This window comes from Coregonus lavaretus (genome assembly GCF_964263955.1).
Source record: "Coregonus lavaretus genome assembly, contig: HAP1_SCAFFOLD_2024, whole genome shotgun sequence".
In the NCBI taxonomy this organism is placed as follows: Eukaryota; Metazoa; Chordata; class Actinopteri; order Salmoniformes; family Salmonidae; genus Coregonus; species Coregonus lavaretus.
In genome coordinates, this window is record NW_028160497.1 from 16,439 (window position 1) to 39,438 (window position 23,000).

Below are 23,000 nucleotides of genomic sequence, written 5' to 3' on the forward strand. Positions count from 1 at the left end.
AACCATGCCGTGTACTCCCACTAGGGCACGACTGGGGAAACCATGCCGTGTACTCCCACTAGGGGAAACCATGCCGTGTCCTCCCACTAGGGCACGACTGGGGAAACCATGCCGTGTACTCCCACTAGGGGAAACCATGCCGTGTCCTCCCACTAGGGGAAACCATGCCGTGTACTCCCACTGGGGAAACCATGCCGTGTACTCCCACTATGACACGACTGGGGAAACCATGCCGTGTACTCCCACTAGGACACGACTGGGGAAACCATGCCGTGTACTCCCACTAAAGGAAACCATGCCGTGTACTCCCAGTAGGACACGACTGGGGAAACCATGCCGTGTCCTCCCACTAGGGCACGACTGGGGAAACCATGCCGTGTACTCCCACTAGGGGAAACCATGCCGTGTACTCCCACTAGGGCACGACTGGGGAAACCATGCCGTGTCCTCCCACTAGGGCACGACTGGGGAAACCATGCCGTGTACTCCCACTAGGGGAAACCATGCCGTGTCCTCCCACTAGGGGAAACCATGCCGTGTACTCCCACTGGGGAAACCATGCCGTGTACTTCCACTATGACACGACTGGGGAAACCATGCCGTGTACTCCCACTAGGACACGACTGGGGAAACCATGCCGTGTACTCCCACTAGGGCACGACTGGGGAAACCATGCCGTGTACTCCCACTAGGGCACGACACGACACGACTGGGGAAACCATGCCGTGTACTCCCACTACGACACGACTGGGGAAACCATGCCGTGTACTCCCACTAGGGGAAACCATGCCGTGTACTCCCACTAGGGCACGACTGGGGAAACCATGCCGTGTCCTCCCACTAGGGCACGACTGGGGAAACCATGCCGTGTACTCCCACTAGGGGAAATCATGCCGTGTCCTCCCACTACGACACGACTGGGGAAACCATGCCGTGTACTCCCACTACGACACGACTGGGGAAACCATGCCGTGTCCTCCCACTAGGGGAAACCATGCCGTGTACTCCCACTACGACACGACTGGGGAAACCATGCCGTGTACTCCCACTACGACACGACTGGGGAAACCATGCCGTGTACTCCCACTACGACACGACTGGGGAAACCATGCCGTGTACTCCCACTACGACACGACTGGGGAAACCATGCCGTGTACTCCCACTAGGGCACGACTGGGGAAACCATGCCGTGTACTCCCACTAGGGCACGACTGGGGAAACCATGCCGTGTACTCCCACTAGGGCACGACTGGGGAAACCATGCCGTGTACTCCCACTAGGGCACGACTGGGGAAACCATGCCGTGTCCTCCCACTGGGGAAACCATGCCATGTACTCCCACTATGACACGACTGGGGTAACCATGCCGTGTCCTCCCACTAGGGGAAACCATGCCGTGTACTCCCACTAGGGGAAACCATGCCGTGTACTCCCACTAGGGCACGACTGGGGAAACCATGCCGTGTACTCCCACTACGACACGACTGGGGAAACCATGCCGTGTCCTCCAACTACGGCACGACTGGGGAAACCATGCCGTGTCCTCCCACTACGGCACGACTGGGGAAACCATGCCGTGTACTCCCACTAGGGGAAACCATGCCGTGTACTCCCACTGGGGAAACCATGCCGTGTACTCCCACTATGACACGACTGGGGAAACCATGCCGTGTACTCCCACTATGACACGACTGGGGAAACCATGCCGTGTACTCCCACTGGGGAAACCATGCTGTGTGCTCCCACTAGGGCACGACTGGGGAAACCATGCCGTGTCCTCCCACTGGGGAAACCATGCCGTGTCCTCCCACTATGACACGACTGGGGAAACCATGCCGTGTACTCCCACTAGGGCACGACTGGGGAAACCATGCCGTATACTCCCACTACGACACGACTGGGGAAACCATGCCGTGTACTCCCACTACGACACGACTGGAGAAACCATGCCGTGTACTCCCACTAGGGCACGACTGGGGAAACCATGTCGTGTACTCCCACTAGGGCACGACTGGGGAAACCATGCCGTGTACTCCCACTACGACACGACTGGGGAAACCATGCCGTGTACTCCCACTACGACACGACTGGGGAAACCATGCCGTGTACTCCCACTAGGGCACGACTGGGGAAACCATGCCGTGTACTCCCACTAGGGGAAACCATGCCGTGTACTCCCACTAGGGCACGACTGGGGAAACCATGCCGTGTACTCCCACTGGGGAAACCATGCCGTGTACTCCCACTAGGGCACGACTGGGGAAACCATGCCGTGTACTCCCACTGGGGAAACCATGCCGTGTACTCCCACTACGACACGACTGGGCAAACATGCCGTGTACTCCCACTAGGGCACGACTGGGGAAACCATGCCGTGTACTCCCACTAGGGGAAACCATGCCGTGTACTCCCACTAGGGCACGACTGGGGAAACCATGCCGTGTACTCCCACTGGGGAAACCATGCCGTGTACTCCCACTAGGGCACGACTGGGGAAACCATGCCGTGTACTCCCACCGGGGAAACCATGCCGTGTACTCCCACTAGGGGAAACCATGCCGTGTACTCCCACTACGACACGACTGGGGAAACCATGCCGTGTCCTCCCACTAGGGCACGACTGGGGAAACCATGCCGTGTACTCCCACTATGACACGACTGGGGAAACCATGCCGTGTACTCCCACTAGGGCACGACTGGGGAAACCATGCCGTGTACTCCCACTACGACACGACTGGGGAAACCATGCCGTATACTCCCACTACGACACGACTGGGGGAACCATGCCGTGTACTCCCACTAGGACACGACTGGGGTAACCATGCCGTGTACTCCCACTATGACACGACTGGGGAAACCATGCCGTGTACTCCCACTATGACACGACTGGGGAAACCATGCCGTATACTCCCACTAGGGGAAACCATGCCGTATACTCCCACTACGACACGACTGGGGAAACCATGCCGTGTACTCCCACTAGGGGAAACCATGCCGTGTCCTCCCACTAGGGCACGACTGGGGAAACCATGCCGTGTCCTCCCACTAGGGCACGACTGGGGAAACCATGCCGTATACTCCCACTAGGGGAAACCATGCCGTATACTCCCACTACGACACGACTGGGGAAACCATGCCGTGTACTCCCACTAGGGGAAACCATACCGTGTCCTCCCACTAGGGCACGACTGGGGAAACCATGCCGTGTACTCCCACTACGGCACGACTGGGGAAACCATGCCGTGTACTCCCACTACGACACGACTGGGGAAACCATGCCGTGTACTCCCACTAGGGCACGACTGGGGAAACCATGCCGTGTCCTCCCACTACGACACGACTGGGGAAACCATGCCGTGTACTCCCACTAGGGGAAACCATGCCGAGTACTCCCACTATGACACGACTGGGGAAACCATGCCGTGTACTCCCACTAGGGGAAACCATGCCGTGTACTCCCACTACGACACGACTGGGGAAACCATGCCGTGTACTCCCACTACGGCACGACTGGGGAAACCATGCAGTGTACTCCCACTATGACACGACTGGGGAAACCATGCCGTATACTCCCACTACGACACGACTGGGGAAACCATGCCGTGTACTCCCACTAGGGGAAACCATGCCGTGTACTCCCACTAGGGCACGACTGGGGAAACCATGCCGTGTACTCCCACTGGGGAAACCATGCCGTGTCCTCCCACTAGGGCACGACTGGGGAAACCATGCCGTGTCCTCCCACTAGGGCACGACTGGGGAAACCATGCCGTGTACTCCCACTAGGGCACGACCGGGGAAACCATGCCGTGTACTCCCACTAGGGCACGACCGGGGAAACCATGCCGTGTACTCCCACTAGGGCACGACTGGGGAAACCATGCCGTGTACTCCCACTAGGGCACGACCGGGGAAACCATGCCGTGTACTCCCACTAGGGCACGACCGGGGAAACCATGCCGTGTACTCCCACTAGGGCACAACTGGGGAAACCATGCCGTGTACTCCCACTAGGGTACGACCGGGGAAACCATGCCGTGTACTCCCACTAGGGCACGACTGGGGAAACCATGCCGTGTACTCCCACTAGGGCACGACTGGGGAAACCATGCCGTGTACTCCCACTAGGACACGACTGGGGAAACCATGCCGTGTACTCCCACTAGGACACGACTGGGGAAACCATGCCGTGTACTCCCACTAGGGGAAACCATGCCGTGTACTCCCACTACGACACGACTGGGGAAACCATGCCGTGTACTCCCACTAGGGCACGACACGACACGACTGGGGAAACCATGCCGTGTACTCCCACTAGGGGAAACCATGCCGTGTACTCCCACTAGGGCACGACCGGGGAAACCATGCCGTGTACTCCCACTGGGGAAACCATGCCGTGTACTCCCACTAGGACACGACTGGGGAAACCATGCCGTGTACTCCCACTAGGGGAAACCATGCCGTGTACTCCCACTAGGGCACGACTGGGGAAACCATGCCGTGTACTCCCACTGGGGAAACCATGCCATGTCCTCCCACTAGGGCACGACTGGGGAAACCATGCCGTGTCCTCCCACTAGGGCACGACTGGGGAAACCATGCCGTGTACTCCCACTAGGGCACGACCGGGGAAACCATGCCGTGTACTCCCACTAGGGCACGACTGGTGAAACCATGCCGTGTACTCCCACTGGGGAAACCATGCCGTGTCCTCCCACTAGGGCACGACCGGGGAAACCATGCCGTGTACTCCCACTAGGGCACGACTGGGGAAACCATGCCGTGTACTCCCACTAGGGCACGACTGGGGAAACCATGCCGTGTACTCCCACTAGGACACGACTGGGGAAACCATGCCGTGTACTCCCACTAGGACACGACTGGGGAAACCATGCCGTGTACTCCCACTAGGGGAAACCATGCCGTGTACTCCCACTACGACACGACTGGGGAAACCATGCCGTGTACTCCCACTAGGGCACGACACGACACGACTGGGGAAACCATGCCGTGTACTCCCACTAGGGGAAACCATGCCGTGTACTCCCACTAGGGCACGACCGGGGAAACCATGCCGTGTACTCCCACTGGGGAAACCATGCCGTGTACTCCCACTAGGACACGACTGGGGAAACCATGCCGTGTACTCCCACTGGGGAAACCATGCCGTGTCCTCCCACTAGGGCACGACTGGGGAAACCATGCTGTGTACTCCCACTAGGACACGACTGGGGAAACCATGCCGTGTACTCCCACTAGGGCACGACTGGGGAAACCATGCCGTGTACTCCCACTAGGGCACGACTGGGGAAACCATGCCGTGTGCTCCCACTAGGGCACGACCGGGGAAACCATGCCATGTACTCCCACTGGGGAAACCATGCCGTGTACTCCCACTAGGACACGACTGGGGAAACCATGCCGTGCACTCCCACTTGGGCACGACTGGGGAAACCATGCCGTGTCCTCCCACTAGGGGTAACCATGCCGTGTACTCCCACTAGGGCACGACTGGGGAAACCATGCCGTGTACTCCCACTAGGGGAAACCATGCCGTGTACTCCCACTAGGGCACGACTGGGGAAACCATGCCGTGTACTCCCACTGGGGAAACCATGCCGTGTACTCCCACTGGGGAAACCATGCCGTGTACTCCCACTAGGGCACGACTGGGGAAACCATGCCGTGTACTCCCACTAGGGGAAACCATGCCGTGTACTCCCACTATGACACGACTGGGGAAACCATGCCGTGTACTCCCACTAGGGCACGACTGGGGAAACCATGCCGTGTCCTCCCACTGGGGAAACCATGCCGTGTACTCCCACTAGGGCACGACTGGGGAAACCATGCCGTGTACTCCCACTGGGGAAACCATGCCGTGTACTCCCATTGGGGAAACCATGCCGTGTACTCCCACTACGAGTCAACTCAAAGATTGAATCCTTGAATCCCGTATAATAAGGGATCTTGGTGTGTAAACGTGGTCATGGACACCTTAGAGTGGAGGAGGACATTTTAAACTGTCTGACGACTTCAGAGAACCCTCAAGAGATTTAAAATAAAGATGTCATCCTTCAAAACAAACTAAATATAACTATGAAAACAAACCAAAGAGACAAAAGCAGAAGTGAGGGTTTACCTTGTGGATCTTCAGGGTCTTGATCTTTCCCGTGTGTCTGACATGGGGTCCTCTGCATAGGTCAATCAGCGGACCACACCTAGTCAGCACAGACAGGATAAATACACAGGGAACCTGGATCGGCCCCATTCCATACCGACCGAGTCGGGATGCAACTCACCTGTACACAGTAGTGGTTGGGGTGGTCACCTTCTCATTCAGGATCCGGCACTTAAATGTGTTGTACTGCAGAGGAGGAGAGAGATGTTCTCAATCAGCAGAAGAACAGTATATATAAATCACATTACGAGACAGAGAGAGAGAGACCGGGACAGAGAGAGACCGGGACAGAGAGAGAGAGACCGAGAGAGAGAGAGACCGGGACAGAGAGACCGAAAGACCAGGACAGAGAGAGACCGGGACAGAGAGAGAGAGAGAGAGAGAGAGAGAGAGAGACAGACCGAGAGAGAGAGAGACCGAGACAGAGAGACCGAAAGACCAGGACAGAGAGAGACCGGGACAGAGAGACCGGGACAGAGAGACCGGGACAGAGAGAGACCGGGACAGAGAGAGACCGGGACAGAGAGAGACCGGGACAGAGAGAGACCGGGACAGAGAGAGACCGGGACAGAGGAGGAGAGAGATGTTCTCAACCAGTAGTGGTACAGTATATATAAATCACATTACGAGACAGAGAGACCGGGACAGAGAGAGACCGGGACAGAGAGAGACCGGGACAGAGAGAGACCGGGACAGAGAGAGACCGAGAGAGAGACCGAAAGACCAGGACAGAGAGAGAAAGACAGAGAGAGAGAGACCGAGAGAGAGAGACCGAAAGACCAGGACAGAGAGAGAAAGACAGAGAGAGAAAGACAGAGAGAGAGAGACCGAGAGAGAGAGAGACCGAGACAGAGAGACCGGGACAGAGAGACCGAAAGACCAGGACAGAGAGAGAAAGACAGAGAGAGAGAGAGAGACCGAGAGAGAGAGAGACCGAGACAGAGAGACCGGGACAGAGAGACCGAAAGACCGGGACCGAGAGAGAAAGACAGAGAGAGAGAAAGACAGAGAGAGAGAGAGAGAGAGAGAAAGACAGAGACAGAGAGACCGAAAGACCGGGACCGAGAGAGACCGGGACAGAGAGAGAGAGAGAGAGAGAGAGACCGAGACAGAGAGACCGAAAGACCGGGACAGAGAGAGACCGGGACAGAGAGAGAGAGAGAGAGAGAGAGAGAGACCGAGACAGAGAGACCGAAAGACCGGGACAGAGAGAGACCGGGACAGAGAGAGAGAGAGAGAGAGAGAGACAGAGAGAGACCGAGAGAGAGAGAGTGAGAGACCGAAAGACCGGGACCGAGAGAGAAAGACAGAGAGAGAGAAAGACAGAGAGAGAGAGAGAGAGAGAGAGAGAGAGAGAAAGACAGAGCGAGAGACCGAGACAGAGAGACCGAAAGACCGGGACCGAGAGAGACCGGGACAGAGAGAGAGAGAGAGAGAGAGAGAGAGAGAGAGAGAGAGAGAGAGAGAGAGAGAGAGAGAGAGAGAGAGAGAGAGAGAGACAGAGAGAGACAGAGAGAGACAGAGAGAGAGAGAGTGAGAGACCGAAAGACCGGGACCGAGAGAGAAAGACATAGAGAGAGAAAGACATAGAGAGACAGAGAGAGAGAGAGAGAGAGAGAGAAAGACAGAGAGAGAGAGAGAGAGAGAGAGAGAGAGAGACCGAAAGACCGAGAGAGAGAGAGAGAGAAAGACACAAGAGAGAGAGAGAGAGAGAGAGAGAGAGAGAGAGAGAGAGAGAGAGAGAGAGAGAGAGAGAGAGAGAGAGAGAGAGAGAAAGACAGAGAGAGAGAGAGAGAAAGACAGAGAGAGAAAGACAGAGAGAGAGAGAGAGAGAGAGAGACAGACCGAGAGAGAGAGAGAGAAAGACAGAGAGAGAGAGAGAGAGAGAGACCGAGACAGAGAGACCGAAAGACCGGGACCGAGAGAGAAAGAGAGAGAAAGACACAGAGAGAGAGAGAGAGAGAGAGAGAGAGAGAGAGAGAGAGAGAGAGAGAGAGAGAGAAAGACAGAGAGAGAGAGAGAGAAAGACAGAGAGAGAAAGACAGAGAGAGAGAGAGAGAGAGAGAAAGACAGAGAGAGAGAGAGAGAGAAAGACAGAGAGAGAGAGAGAGAGAAAGACCGAGACCAAGAGAGACCGAGAGAGAGAGAGAGACAGAGAGAGACCGAGAGAGAGACCGAAAGAGAGAGAGAGACCAAGAGAGAGAGAGACCGAAAGACCGAGAGAGAGAAAGACCGAGAGAGAGAGAGACCGAGAGAGAGAGAGAGACCGAGAGAGACCGAAAGAGAGAGAGAGAGCGAAAGAGAGAGAGAGAGAGACTGATAGCAGTTTAATGATGGTGGTGGCAGTAGTACTGATGTAATGGTGAGGATGACAGTTAGTTAGAGTTTCATTTTCCATGTTTAGCCTTTTATATTTATATTTCTACTGCGTGTTGTTGTTTTTATCGCACTGCTTTGCTTTATCTTGGCCAGGTTGCAGTTGTAAATGAGAACTTGTTCTCAACTGGCTTACCTGGTTAAATAAAAAATAAATAAAACTATTGACTTACCATTTTTATTTTATTTTATTATTATTATTTACTATCATTTTATTTTATTATTATTTATTGTTCATTATTGTATTACAGTGTATATCGTATACATTGTTGCTTTGGCAATATTGACGCAATGTTTTTCATGCCAATAAAGCAGCTTGAATTTGAGAGAGAGACAGATCGAGAGAGAGGGAGAGAGACAGATCAAGAGAGAGAGAGAGAGGGGGAGACAGAGAGAGAGAGAGACAGAGAGAGACAGAGAGAGAGACAGAGAGAGAGAGAGACAGAGAGAGGGAGAGGGAGAGACAGAGAGAGAGAGAGACAGAGACAGAGACAGACAGAGAGAGAGACAGAGAGAGGGAGAGACAGAGAGAGGGAGAGAGAGGGAGACAGAGAGAGAGAACAATATTGCAATTACACTGGATTCTCCGATACAAACCCTCCAACCCAAAAAGGCCTGTGGTGTTGATGGTATCCTAAATGAAATAATAAAATATATAGACCACAAATTCCAATTGGCTATACTTAAACTCTTTAACATCATCCTTAGCTCTGGCATCTTCCCCAATATTTGGAACCAAGGACTGATCACCCCAATCCACAAAAGTGGAGACAAATCTGACCCCAATAACTACCATGGGATATGGATAACAGCAACCTTGGGAAAATCCTCTGCATTATCATTAACAGCAGACTTGTTTATTTCCTCAGTGAAAACAATGTACTGAGCAAATGTCAAATTGGCTTTTTACCAAATTACCGTACGACAGACCACGTATTCACCCTGCACACCCTAACTGACAAACAAACAAACCAAAACAAAGACAAAGTCTTCTCATTCTTTGTTGATTTCAAAAATGTTTTTGACTCAATTTGGCATGAGGGTCTGCTATACAAATTGATTGAAAGTGATGTTGGGGGAAAAATCTACGACATTATAAATTATGTACACAAACACGTTAAAATTGGCAAAAAACACACACATTTCTTTCCACAGGGCCGTGGGGTGAGATAGAGATGTAGTTGAAGCCCCACCCTCTTCAACATATATCAGCGAATTGGCGAGGGCACTAGAACAGTCTGCAGCACCCGGCCTCACCCTACTAGAATCTGAAGTCAAATGTCTTCTGTTTGCTGATGATCTGGTGCTTCTGTCACCAACCAAGGAGGGCCTACAGCAGCACCTAGATCTTCTGCACAGATTCTGTCAGACCTGGGCCCTGACAGTAAATCTCAGTAAGACAAAAATAATGGTGTTCCAAAAAAGGTCCAGTTGCCAGGACCACAAATACAAATTCCATCTAGACACCGTTGCCCTAGAGCACACAAAAAAACTATACATACCTCGGCCTAAACATCAGCGCCACAGGTAACTTCCACAAAGCTGTGAACGATCTGAGAGACAAGGCAAGAAGGGCCTTCTATGCCATCAAAAGGAACATAAAATTTGACATACCAATTAGGATCTGGCTAAAAATACTTGAATCAGTTATAGAACCCATTGCCCTTTATGGTTGTGAGGTCTGGGGTCCGCTCACCAACCAAGAATTCACAAAATGGGACAAACACCAAATTGAGACTCTGCATGAAGAATTCTGCAAAAACATCCTCCGTGTACAACATAAAACACCAAATAATGCATGCAGAGCAGAATTAGGCCGATACCCACTAATTATCAAAATCCAGAAAAGAGCCGTTAAATTCTACAACCACCTAAAAGGAAGCGATTCCCAAACCTTCCATAACAAAAGCCATCACCTACAGAGAGATGAACCTGGAGAAGAGTCCCCTGCACAGCAGCCAGCGAGCCAGGGAGAGGTTGTGTTTTCTCTAGCAGGAGAGGTAAGCTTGGCTTCTCATATGGTGTTGAGTAAAGCTTAAACCATGTATTTAGATCGTAGGTAGGTAGTTGTAGTTAGGTATTATAGGTAGCTTACTCAGGTAGTTATTGTAGGTTATTGTAGGTAATTATTGTAGGTAAGTATTGTATTCGGCGGACCCCGGCGAAGCACGAGGCTAGCTTACCCACTACTTGGACCAACAAAGCTAGCTAGCGGGTAGCTACCGGTAACTTTTAGCAACTGTGGTTAGTTGTTTCCAATGTTATTTCACGCTTAAGAGTACCTGTAATTGAGCCAGCTAGCTGCCACCTTCAGCTGTTTTTCTAACCTCATTATCCGAGGCATTAACGTTAGGTGGTTGGTAGCTGCTGTACTTAATTACAGCTACTGATAACAGTCTGCTGTAGTTTACAACAATTCTAATTTCTAAAGTGGAAGTTGGGAGAGTTTTACTCGGGTGGTTCAGTGAAAAAATTATAGCTCTCCTCGTCTGACCATGTGTTCTCGCATACCCCGAGAGCATCTGGTCAGAGGGGTGGTGGCACAGGAATCCTCATCTCTCCCAAGTGGTCATTCTCAATTTTTCCCCTAACCCATCTGTCTATCTCCTCATTTGAATTCCACGCTGTCACAGTCACTAGCCCATTTAAGCTTAATATCCTTGTCATCTATCGCCCTCCAGGTTCCCTTGGAGAGTTCATCAATGAGCTTGACGCCTTGATAAGTTCCTTTCCTGAGGATGGCTCACCCTTCACAGTTTTGGGGGATTTCAACCTCCCTACGTCTACATTTGACTCATTTCTCTCTGCCTCCTTCTTTCCACTCCTCTCCTCTTTTGACCTCACCCTCTCACCGTCCCCCCCTACTCACAAGGCAGGCAATACGCTTGACTTCATCTTTACTAGAAGTTGCTCTTCTACTAATCTCACTGCAACTCCCCTCCATGTCTCCGACCACTACTTTGTATCCTTTTCTCTCTCGCTCTCCTCCAACACTACTCACTCTGCCCCTACACAGATGGTAACGCGCCGCCGCAACCGTCGCTCTCTCTCTCCCACTACTCTCTCCTCTTCCATCCTATCATCTCTTCCCTCTGCTCAATCCTTCTCCCTCCAATCTCCTGATTCTGCCTCCTCAACCCTCCTCTCCTCCCTTTCTGCATCCTTTGACTCCCTGTGTCCCCTATCCTCCCGGCCGTCTCGGTCCTCCCCTCCAGCTCTGTGGCTTGATGACTCATTGCGAGCTCACAGAACAGAGCTCCGGGCAGCTGAGCGGAAATGGAAGAAAACTAAACTCCCTGCCGACCTGGCATCTTTTCACTCCCTCTTCTCTACATTTTCTTCATCTGTTTCTGCTGCTAAGGCCACTTTCTACCACTCTAAATTCCAAGCATCTGCCTCTAACCCTAGGAAGCTCTTTGCCACATTCTCCTCACTGCTGAATCCTCCCCCCCCCCCCCCATCCTCCCTCTCTGTGGATGACTTTGTCAACCACTTTGAAAAGAAGGTTGACGACATCCGATCCTTGTTTGTTAAGTCTAATGACACTGCTGGTCCTGCTCACACTGCCCTACCCTATGCTTTGACTTCTTTCTCCCCTCTCTCTCCAGATAAAATCTTGCGACTAGTGACTGCAGGCCGCCCAACAACCTGCCCGCTTGACCCCATCCCCTCCTCTCTTCTCCAGACCATCTCCGGTGACCTTCTCCCCTACCTCACCTCGCTGATCAACTCATCCTTGACCGCTGTCCATGTCCCTTCCGTCTTCAAGAGAGCGAGAGTTGCACCCCTTCTCAAAAAACCAACACTCGATCCCACTGATGTCAACAACTACAGACCAGTATCCCTTCTTTCTTTTCTTTCCAAAACGATTGAGCGTGCCGTCTTTAGCCAACTCTCTTGCTATCTCTCTCAGAATGACCTTCTTGATCCAAACCAGTCAGGTTTCAGGACTGGTCATTCAACTGAGACTGCTCTTCTCTGTGTCACGGAGGCTCTCCGCACTGCTAAAGCTAACTCTCTCTCCTCTGCTCTTGTCCTTCTAGACCTGTCTGCTGCCTTTGATACAGTGAACCATCAGATCCTCCTCTCTACCCTCTCCGAGCTGGGCATCTCCGGCGCGGCTCACTCCTGGATTGCGTCCTACCTGACCGGTCGCTCCTACCAAGTGGCGTGGCGAGAAGCTGTCTCCGCACCACGTGCTCTCACCACTGGTGTCCCCCAGGGCTCAGTTTTAGGCCCTCTCCTTTTCTCCCTATACACCAAGTCACTTGGCTCTGTCATATCCTCACATGGCCTCTCCTATCATTGCTACGCTGACGATACACAACTAATCTTCTCCTTTCCCCCTTCTGATAACCAGGTGGCGAATCGCATCTCTGCATGTCTGGCCGACATATCAGTATGGATGACGGATCACCACCTCAAGCTGAACCCTGGCAAGACGGAGCTGCTTTTCCTCCCGGGGAAGGACTGCCCGTTCCATGATCTCGCCATCACGGTTGACAACTCCGTTGTGTCCTCCTCCCAGAGTGCGAAGAGCCTTGGCGTGACCCTGGACAACACCCTGTCGTTCTCCGCTAACATCAAGGCGGTGACCCGATCCTGCAGGTTCATGCTCTACAACATTCGGAGAGTACGACCCTGCCTTACACAGGAAGCGGCACAGGTCCTAATCCAGGCACTTGTCATCTCCCGTCTGGATTACTGCAACTCGCTGTTGGCTGGGCTCCCTGCCTGTGCCATTAAACCCCTACAACTCATCCAGAATGCCGCAGCCCGTCTGGTGTTCAACCTTCCCAAGTTCTCTCACGTCACCCCCCTCCTCCGCACACTCCACTGGCTTCCAGTTGAAGCTCGCATCCGTTACAAGACCATGGTGCTTGCCTATGGAGCAGTGAGGGGAACGGCACCTCCGTACCTTCAGGCTCTGATCAGTCCCTACACCCAGGCGAGGGCATTGCGTTCATCCACCTCTGGCCTGCTGGCTCCCCTTCCTCTGCGGAAGCATAGTTCCCGCTCAGCCCAGTCAAAGCTGTTCGCTGCTCTGGCACCCCAATGGTGGAACAAGCTCCCTCACGACGCCAGGACAGCGGAGTCACTCACCACCTTCCGGAGACATTTGAAACCCCACCTCTTTAAGGAACACCTGGGATAGGATAAAGTAATCCTTCTACCCCTCCCCCCCCTCAAAAAAAAAAAAAAAAAAAAAGTATAATTGTAAAGTGGTTATCCCACTGGCTATAGGGTGAATGCACCAATTTGTAGTCGCTCTGGATAAGAGCGTCTGCTAAATGACGTAAATGTGCCCTTGAGCAAGGCACTTAACCCTAATTGCTCCTGTAAGTCGCTCTGGATAAGAGCATCTGCTAAATGACTAAAATGTAAATGTAAATGTAAGCTTGTCCTGGGGGTCTGTTCACAAACACAAACAGACCCCACAGAGCCCCAGGACAGCAACAGAATTAGACCCAACCAAATCATGAGAAAACAAAAAGATAATTACTTGACACATTGGAAAGAATTAACCAAACTAGAATGCTATTTGGCCCTAAACAGAGAGTACACAGTGGCAGAATACCTGACCACTGTGACTGACCCAAACTTAAGGAAAGCTTTGACTATGTACAGACTCAGTGAGCATAGCCTTGCTATTGAGAAAGGCCACCGTAGGCAGACCTGGCTCTCAAGAGAAGACAGGCTATGTGCACACTGCCCACAAAATGAGGTGGAAACTGAGCTGCACTTCCTAACCTCCTGCCAAATGTATGACCGTATTAGAGACACATGTTTATTGGCAGACTAAATAGAGACGCATTCTTATTGGCAGACTAAATAGCCTTGGTTTCTCAAATGACTGCCTCGCCTGGTTCACCAAATACTTCTCAGATAGAGTTCAGTGTGTCAAATCGGAGGGCCTGTTGTCTGGACCTCTGGCAGTCTATGGGGGTGCCACAGGGTTCAATTCTTGGGCCGACACTTTTCTCCGTGTATATCAATGATGTCGCTCTTGCTTCTGGTGACTCTCAGATCCACCTCTACGCAGACGACACCATTTTGTATACATCTGGCCCTTCATTGGACACTGTTAACAAACCTCCAAACGAGCTTCAATGCCATACAACACTCCTTCAGTAGCCTCCAACTGCTCTTAAACACTAGTAAAACTAAATGCATGCTTTTCAATCGAACGCTGCTGGCACCCGCCCGCCCGACTAGAATCACTACTCTCGACGGGTCTGACCTAGAGTATGTGGACAACTACAAATACCTAGGTGTCTGGTTAGACTGTAAACTCAACTTCCAGACTCACATAAAGAATCTCCAATCCAAAGTTAAATCTAGAATCGGCTTCCTATTTCGCAACAAAGCCTCCTTCACTCATGCTGCCAAACATGCCCTCGTAAAACGGACTATCCTACCGATCCTTGACTTCGGCGATGTCATTTACAAAATAGCCTCCAACACTCTACTCAGCAAATTGGATGTAGTCTATCACAGTGCCATCCGTTTTGTCTCCAAAGCCCCATACACTACCCACCACTGTGACCTGTACGCTCTTGTTGGCTGGTCCTCACTACATGTTCGTCGTCAAACCCACTGGCTCCAGGCCATCTATAAATCACTGCTAGGCAAATCCCCGCCTTATCTTAGCTCATTGGTCACCATAGCAGCACCCACCCGTAGTATGCGGTCCAGCAGGTATATCTCACTGGTCATCCCCAAAGCCAACACCTCCTTTGGCCGCCATTCCTTCCAGTTCTCTGCTGCCAATGACTGGAACGAATTGCAAAAATCTCTGAAGCTGGAGACTCTTATCTCCCTCAATAACTTTAAGCATCAGTTTTCAGAGCACCTTACCGATCACTGCACCTGTACACAGCCCATCTGAAATTAGCCCACCCAACTACCTCATCCCTATATTGTTATTTATTTTGCTCTTTTGCACCCCAGTATCTCTATTTGCACATCATCTCTTGCACATCTAGCATTCCAGTGTTAATACTATTGTAATTATTTTGCACTATAGCCTATTTATTGCCTTACCTCCATAACTTGCTACATTTGCACACACTGTATATATATTTTCTGTTGTATTTTTTTACTTTGTTTTTTTACCCCATATGTAACCCTGTGTTGTTGTTTTTATCGCACTGCTTTGCTTTATCTTGGCCAGGTCGCAGTTGTAAATGAGAACCTGTTCTCAACTGGCTTACCTGGTTAAATAAAGGTGAAATCGTTTCAGGAAACTAGGCGTATGTTGCGGGTCATTACTTCACAGGAGAGTCATTTTTTTAAATTATCAAAATGCGTTTTTTGGGCAGAAATGCCTTCTGGGACATGTGAACTTTCATGTGCCTTAATAACCAACTTGTATTCCATCTGTAAATACCAATACAATGGTTAAATTACGAGCCTAGTTGGTTAAGGAGACCGACCTAGCGACAGACCGCTCTACCTTGAACATCTCCAGGAGAGTATCCTTCTTGATCTCCAGCCTCTCGAAGGGTTGCTTCTCCTTGATTATCTTCTTACACAGGTTCTCCAAGCAGGGGAAGTCATTACTGGACACTCCCCTGGAGAGGAGGGAGGAGGAGGAGGAGAGGGAGGAGGAGGAGGAGGGGGAGGAGGAAAGGAAGGAGGAGGGGGGAAAGGAAGGTGGAGAAGGAGGAGGAAGAGACAGTGAGTACAGGGATTGAAGAACTGCCGTGCTGGCTTTCATCCCCCAGACATCCAGGTGGCCTGCCCTAACTTGTCTTCTAAAGCTGAGTTCATTAATGGGCAGGAGTGTGTCTGAAAGAGTTCCTAAAACCAATGAAATAACTTTCTCCATAACTACCTAGGAGGTAACGGACTAGATGGTGCCATGGACTACCTGTTCCTGTCTAAATCAACCTCTCTATGATTCATTAAAACCATTCTGTCTGCGTCCCAAATAGCACCCATAGTACTCTGGGAGTGCACTAGGGAACAGGGTGTCACTGGGAGTGCACTAGGGAACAGGGTGTCACTGGGAGTGCACTAGGGAACAGGGTGTCACTGGGAGTGCACTAGGGAACTCGGTGTCACTGGGAATGCACTAGGGAACTCGGTGTCACTGGGAGTGCACTAGGGAACTCGGTGTCACTGGGAGTGCACTAGGGAACTCGGTGTCACTGGGAGTGCACTAGGGAACAGGGTGTCACTGGGAGTGCACTAGGGAACAGGGTGTCACTGGGAGTGCACTAGGGAACTCGGTGTCACTGGGAGTGCACTAGGGAACAGGGTGTCACTGGGAGTGCACTAGGGAACAGGGTGTCTCTGGGAGTGCACTAGGGAACAGGGTGTCTCTGGGAGTGCACTAGGGAACAGGGTGTCACTGGGAGTGCACTAGGGAACAGGGTGTCATTTGGGACGCACACTTAATCTGTGTGGCAGATGAGGAGGTGGTGACACTTTGGTTCAAGCAAAAGTCAAATGGAGATTGTTTACAGGCAAGGAATATTAACATTTGAAATGATCTTTGAATGCAAAGTGTTGCCCGGCAGACAGAGTTCTTAATTGAATATCCCCTCCAGCTGGATTTAGTCATTAATATCATATTCATATTATATAATCGTCTCCATGGTAATGACAGTCTGGATAGTCAACCTGTGAGCCTGGAGCCAATGGATGCCAAACTCAGGCAGTAACCACAGTAACCTGGTCCCACAGTGGAGCCAATGGATGCCAAACTCAGGCAGTAACCAGGTCCCACAGTGGAGCCAATGGATGCCAAACGCAGGCACTAATCAGGTCCCACAGTGGAGACAATGGATGCCAAACTCAGGCACTAATCAGGTCCCACAGTGGAGCCAATGGATGCCAAACTCAGGCAGTAACCAGGTCCCACAGTGGAGACAATGGATGCCAAACTCAGGCAGTAACCTGGTCCAACAGTGGAGCCAATGGATGCCAAACTCAGGCAGTAACCACAGTAACCTGGTCCCACAGTGGAGCCAATGGATGCCAAACTCAGGCACTAACCTGGTCCAACAGTGGAGCCAATGGATGACCAAACTCAGGCAGTAACCACAGTAACCTGGTCCCACAGTGGAGCCAATGGGATGCCAAACTCAGGCACTAACCTGGTCCAACAGTGGAGCCAATGGATGCCAAACTCAGGCAGTAACCAGGTCCCACAGTGGAGCCAATGGATGCCAAACTCAGGCAGTAACCTGGTCCAACAGTGGAGCCAATGGATGCCAAACTCAGGCAGTAACCTGGTCCAACAGTGGAGCCAATGGATGCCAAACTCAGGCACTAATCAGGTCCCACAGTGGAGCCAATGGATGCCAAACTCAGGCAGTAACCTGGTCCAACAGTGGAGCCAATGGATGCCAAACTCAGGCACTAATCAGGTCCCACAGTGGAGCCAATGGATGCCAAACTCAGGCACTAATCAGGTCCCACAGTGGAGCCAATGGATGCCAAACGCAGGCACTAATCAGGTCCCACAGTGGAGCCAATGGATGCCAAACTCAGGCACTAATCAGGTCCCACAGTGGAGCCAATGGATGCCAAACTCAGGCAGTAACCTGGTCCCACAGTGGAGCCAATGGATGCCAAACTCAGGCAGTAACCTGGTCCCACAGTGGAGCCAATGGATGCCAAACTCAGGCACTAATCAGGTCCCACAGTGGAGACAATGGATGCCAAACTCAGGCAGTAACCTGGGTCTAGATTACAACATCAACCTGTGAGCCTGGAGCCAATGGATGCCAAACTCAGGCAGTAACCTGGTCCCACAGTAACCTGGTCCCACAGTGGAGCCAATGGATGCCAAACTCAGGCAGTAACCTGGGTCTAGATTACAACATCAACCTGTGAGCCTGGAGCCAATGGATGCCAAACTCAGGCACTAATCAGGTCCCACAGTGGAGACAATGGATGCCAAACTCAGGCACTAACCTGGGTCTAGATTACAACATCATCCAATAATATGTGCCTGCTTGCCAAGCCAACAACATAACCTGAGCGAAGAGTCAGTTCCGTCAATTCAGGAAGTTACATTAAAATTGGTTTTATAGGAATTGGTTTTCTATTAATTGAATTTCAATTCATATCCTGAATTGACCCCAACACCGCAAGTGTCAACTTAGATGTTGAAAGTACATTGGGGCTGGATTAACATAAACTTGACTTCTAAACACTGGAACATTCTTCTTGACTTCTAAACACTGGAACATTCTTCTTGACTTCTAAACACTGGAACATTCTTCTTGACTTCTAAACACTGGAACATTCTTCTTGACTTCTAAACACTGGAACATTCTTCTTGACTTCTAAACACTGGAACATTCTTCTTGACTTCTAAACACTGGAACATTCTTCTTGACTTCTAAACACTGGAACATTCTTCTTGACTTCTAAACACTGGAACATTCTTCTTGACTTCTAAACACTGGAACATTCTTCTTGACTTCTAAACACTGGAACATTCTTCTTGACTTCTAAACACTGGAACATTCTTCCTGACTTCTAAACACTGGAACATTCTTCTTGACTTCTAAACACTGGAACATTCTTCTTGACTTCTAAACACTGGAACATTCTTCTTGACTTCTAAACACTGGAACATTCTTCTTGACTTCTAAACACTGGAACATTCTTCCTGACTTCTAAACACTGGAACATTCTTCCTGGTCTGCTCAGGCTTACTACTCCTTCCCTGTTGGCCAGCTAGACCAATAAGACAAGCCTTTACCTGGCTGAAACGGACTAATGAGACGAGGCCTTACTCACTCCTGGTCCAGGAACATGTCGTAGTAGAAGCCGTTCTCAATGGGCGGACCATAACACAAACACCCTCCGTAGACCCTCTCCATCGCCTCACCCATTATGTGGGCACTGGAGTGCCAATACACCTGGGAGGGGAGGGGAGGGGAGGGGAGGGGAGGGGAGGATAGAGGGAAGAGACAGGAGGACAGAGAGATAGAGGGGGAGAGGAGGACAGAGAGGGGAGGGGAGAGAGGAGGACAGAGAGGGGAGGGGAGAGAGGAGGACAGGGAGGGGAGAGAGGAGGACAGAGAGGGGAGAGAGGAGGGGAGAGAGGGGAGGGGAGAGAGGAGGACAGAGAGGGGAGGGGAGAGAGGAGGACAGGGAGGGGAGAGAGGAGGACAGAGAGGGGAGGGGAGGGGAGAGACAGGAGGACAGAGAGATAGAGGGAAGAGACAGGAGGACAGAGAGATAGAGGGGCGAGAGGAGGACAGGGAGGGGAGAGAGGAGGACAGAGAGGGGAGAGAGGAGGACAGAGAGGGGACAGAGAGGGGAGAGAGGAGGACAGAGAGGGGAGGGGAGAGAGGAGGACAGAGAGGGGAGGGGAGAGAGGAGGACAGAGAGGGGAGGGGAGAGAGGAGGACAGAGAGGGGAGGGGAGAGAGGAGGACAGAGAGGGGAGGGGAGAGAGGGGAGAGAGGGGAGGAGAGAGGAGAGAGAGGGGAGGGGAGAGAGGAGGAGAGAGAGGGGAGAGAGGAGGACAGAGAGGAGGACAGAGAGGGGAGGGGAGAGAGGAGGACAGAGAGGGGAGAGAGGAGGACAGAGAGGGGAGGGGAGAGAGGAGTAGAGAGGGGAGAGAGGAGGACAGAGAGGAGGACAGAGAGGGGAGAGAGGAGGACAGAGAGGGGAGGGGAGAGAGGGGAGAGAGGGGAGGAGAGAGGAGAGAGAGGGGAGAGAGGAGGAGAGAGAGGGGAGAGAGGAGGACAGAGAGGGGAGGGGAGAGAGGAGGACAGAGAGGGGAGGGGAGAGAGGGGAGGAGAGAGGAGAGAGAGGGGAGAGAGGGGAGAGGAGAGAGAGGGGAGAGATGGGAGGGGAGAGAGAGGGGAGGGGAGAGAGGAGGACAGAGAGGGGAGAGAGGAGGACAGAGAGGAGGACAGAGAGGGGAGAGAGGAGGACAGAGAGGAGGACAGAGAGGGGAGGGGAGAGAGGAGGACAGAGAGGGGAGGGGAGAGAGGAGAGAGAGGGGAGGGGAGAGAGGAGAGAGAGGGGAGAGAGGAGGACAGAGAGGAGGACAGAGAGGGGAGAGAGGAGGACAGAGAGGGGAGGGGATAGAGGGGAGAGAGGGGGAGAGAGAGGGGAGAGAGGAGGAGAGAGAGGGGAGAGAGGGGAGAGAGGAGGAGAGAGAGGGGAGGGGAGAGAGGAGGACAGAGAGGGGAGGGGAGAGAGGGGAGGAGAGAGAGGAGGACAGAGGGGAGGGGAGAGAGGAGGACAGAGAGGGGAGAGAGGAGGACAGAGAGGAGGACAGAGAGGGGAGGGGAGAGAGGAGGACAGAGAGGGGAGAGAGGAGGACAGAGAGGGGAGGGGAGAGAGGAGGACAGAGAGGGGAGAGAGGAGGACAGAGAGGGGAGGGGAGAGAGGAGGACAGAGAGGGGAGGGGAGAGAGGAGGACAGAGAGGGGAGGGGAGAGAGGAGTAGAGAGGGGAGAGAGGAGGACAGAGAGGGGAGGGGAGAGAGGAGGACAGAGATGAGGACAGGGAGGAGGACAGAGAGGGGAGGGGAGAGAGGGGAGGAGAGAGGAGAGAGAGGGGAGGAGAGAGGAGAGAGAGGGGAGGAGAGAGGAGAGAGAGGGGAGAGAGAGGAGGAGAGAGAGGGGAGGGGAGAGAGGAGGACAGAGAGGGGAGAGAGGAGGACAGAGAGGAGGGCAGAGAGGAGGACAGAGAGGGGAGAGAGGAGGACAGAGAGGGGAAAGAGGAGGACAGAGAGGGGAAAGAGGAGGACAGAGGGAAGCGAGGGGAGGACAGACAGAGGGAAGCGAGGGGAGGACAGAGAGGGAAGCGAGGGGACGACAGAGGGAAGAGAGGGGACGACAGAGGGAAGAGAGGGGACGACAGAGGGAAGAGAGGGGACGACAGAGGGAAGAGAGGGGACGACAGAGGGAAGAGAGGGGACGACAGAGGGAAGAGAGGGGACGACAGAGGGAAGAGAGGGGACGACAGAGGGAAGAGAGGGGACGACAGAGGGAAGAGAGGGGACGACAGAGGGAAGAGAGGGGACGACAGAGGGAAGAGAGGGGACGACAGAGGGAAGAGAGGGGACGACAGAGGGAAGAGAGGGGACGACAGAGAGGGGGGAGAGAGAGGGAAGAGAGGGGACGACAGAGAGGGGGGAGAGAGAGGGAAGAGAGGGGACGACAGAGATGGGAGGACAGAGAGGGGGGAGAGAGAGGGAAGAGAGGGGACGACAGAGATGGGAGGACAGAGAGGGGAGGACAGAGAGGGGACGACAGAGAGGAGACGACAGAGAGGAGACGACAGAGAGGAGACGACAGAGAGGGGACGACAGAGAGGGGACGACAGAGAGGGGACGACAGAGGGAAGAGAGGGGAGGACAGAGATGGGAGGACAGAGATGGGAGGACAGAGAGGGAAGAGAGAGGAGGATAGAGGGAGAAGATACAGTACCAGTCAAAGTTTTAGAACACCTACTCATTCAAGGGTTTTTCTTTATTTGTACTATTTTCTACATTGTAGAATAATAGTGAAGACATCAAAACTATGAAATAACACATATGGAATCATGAAGTAACCAAAGTGTTAAACAAATATTTTATATTTGAGATTCTTCAAAAGCCACCCTTTGTCTTGATGACAGCTTTGCACACTCTTGGCATTCTCTCAACCAGCTTCACCTGGAATGCTTTTCCAACAGTCTTGAAGGAGTTCCCACATATGCCGAGCACTTGTTGGCTGCTTTTCCTTCACTCTGCGGTCCAACTCATCCCAAACCATCTCAATTGGGTTGAGGTCGGGTGATTGTGGAGGCCAGGTCATCTGATGCAGCACTCCATCACTCTCCTTCTCCTTCTTGGTAAAATAGCCCTTACACAGCTTGGAGGTGGGTTTTGGGTCATTGTCCTGTTGAAAAACAAATGATAGTCCCACTAAGCCCTAACCAGATGGGATGGCGTATCGCTGCAGAATGCTGTTGTAGCCATGCTGGTTAAGTGTGCCTTGAATTCTAAATAAATCACAGACAGTGTCACCAGCAAAGCACCCCCACACCATCACACCTCTTCCTCCATGCTTCACTGTAGGAACGGCCCATGCGGAGATCATCCGTTCACCTACTCAGCGTCTCACAAAGACACGGCTGATTGAACCAAACATCTCAAATTTGGGCTCATCAGACCAAAGGACAGATTTCCACCGGTCTAATGTCCATTGCTCGTGTTTCTTGGCCCAAGCAGGTCTCTTCTTCTTATTGGTGTCCTTTAGTAGTGGTTTCTTGGCAGCAATTCGACCATGAAGGCCTGATTCACACAGTCTCCTCTGAACATGTGATGTTGAGATGTGTCTGTTACTTGAACTCTGTGAAGCATTTATTTGGGCTGCAATTTCTGAGGCTTGTAACTCTAATGAACTTATCCTCTGCAGCAGAGGTAACTCTGGGTCTTCCTTTCCTGTGGCGGTCCTCATGAGAGCCAGTTTCATC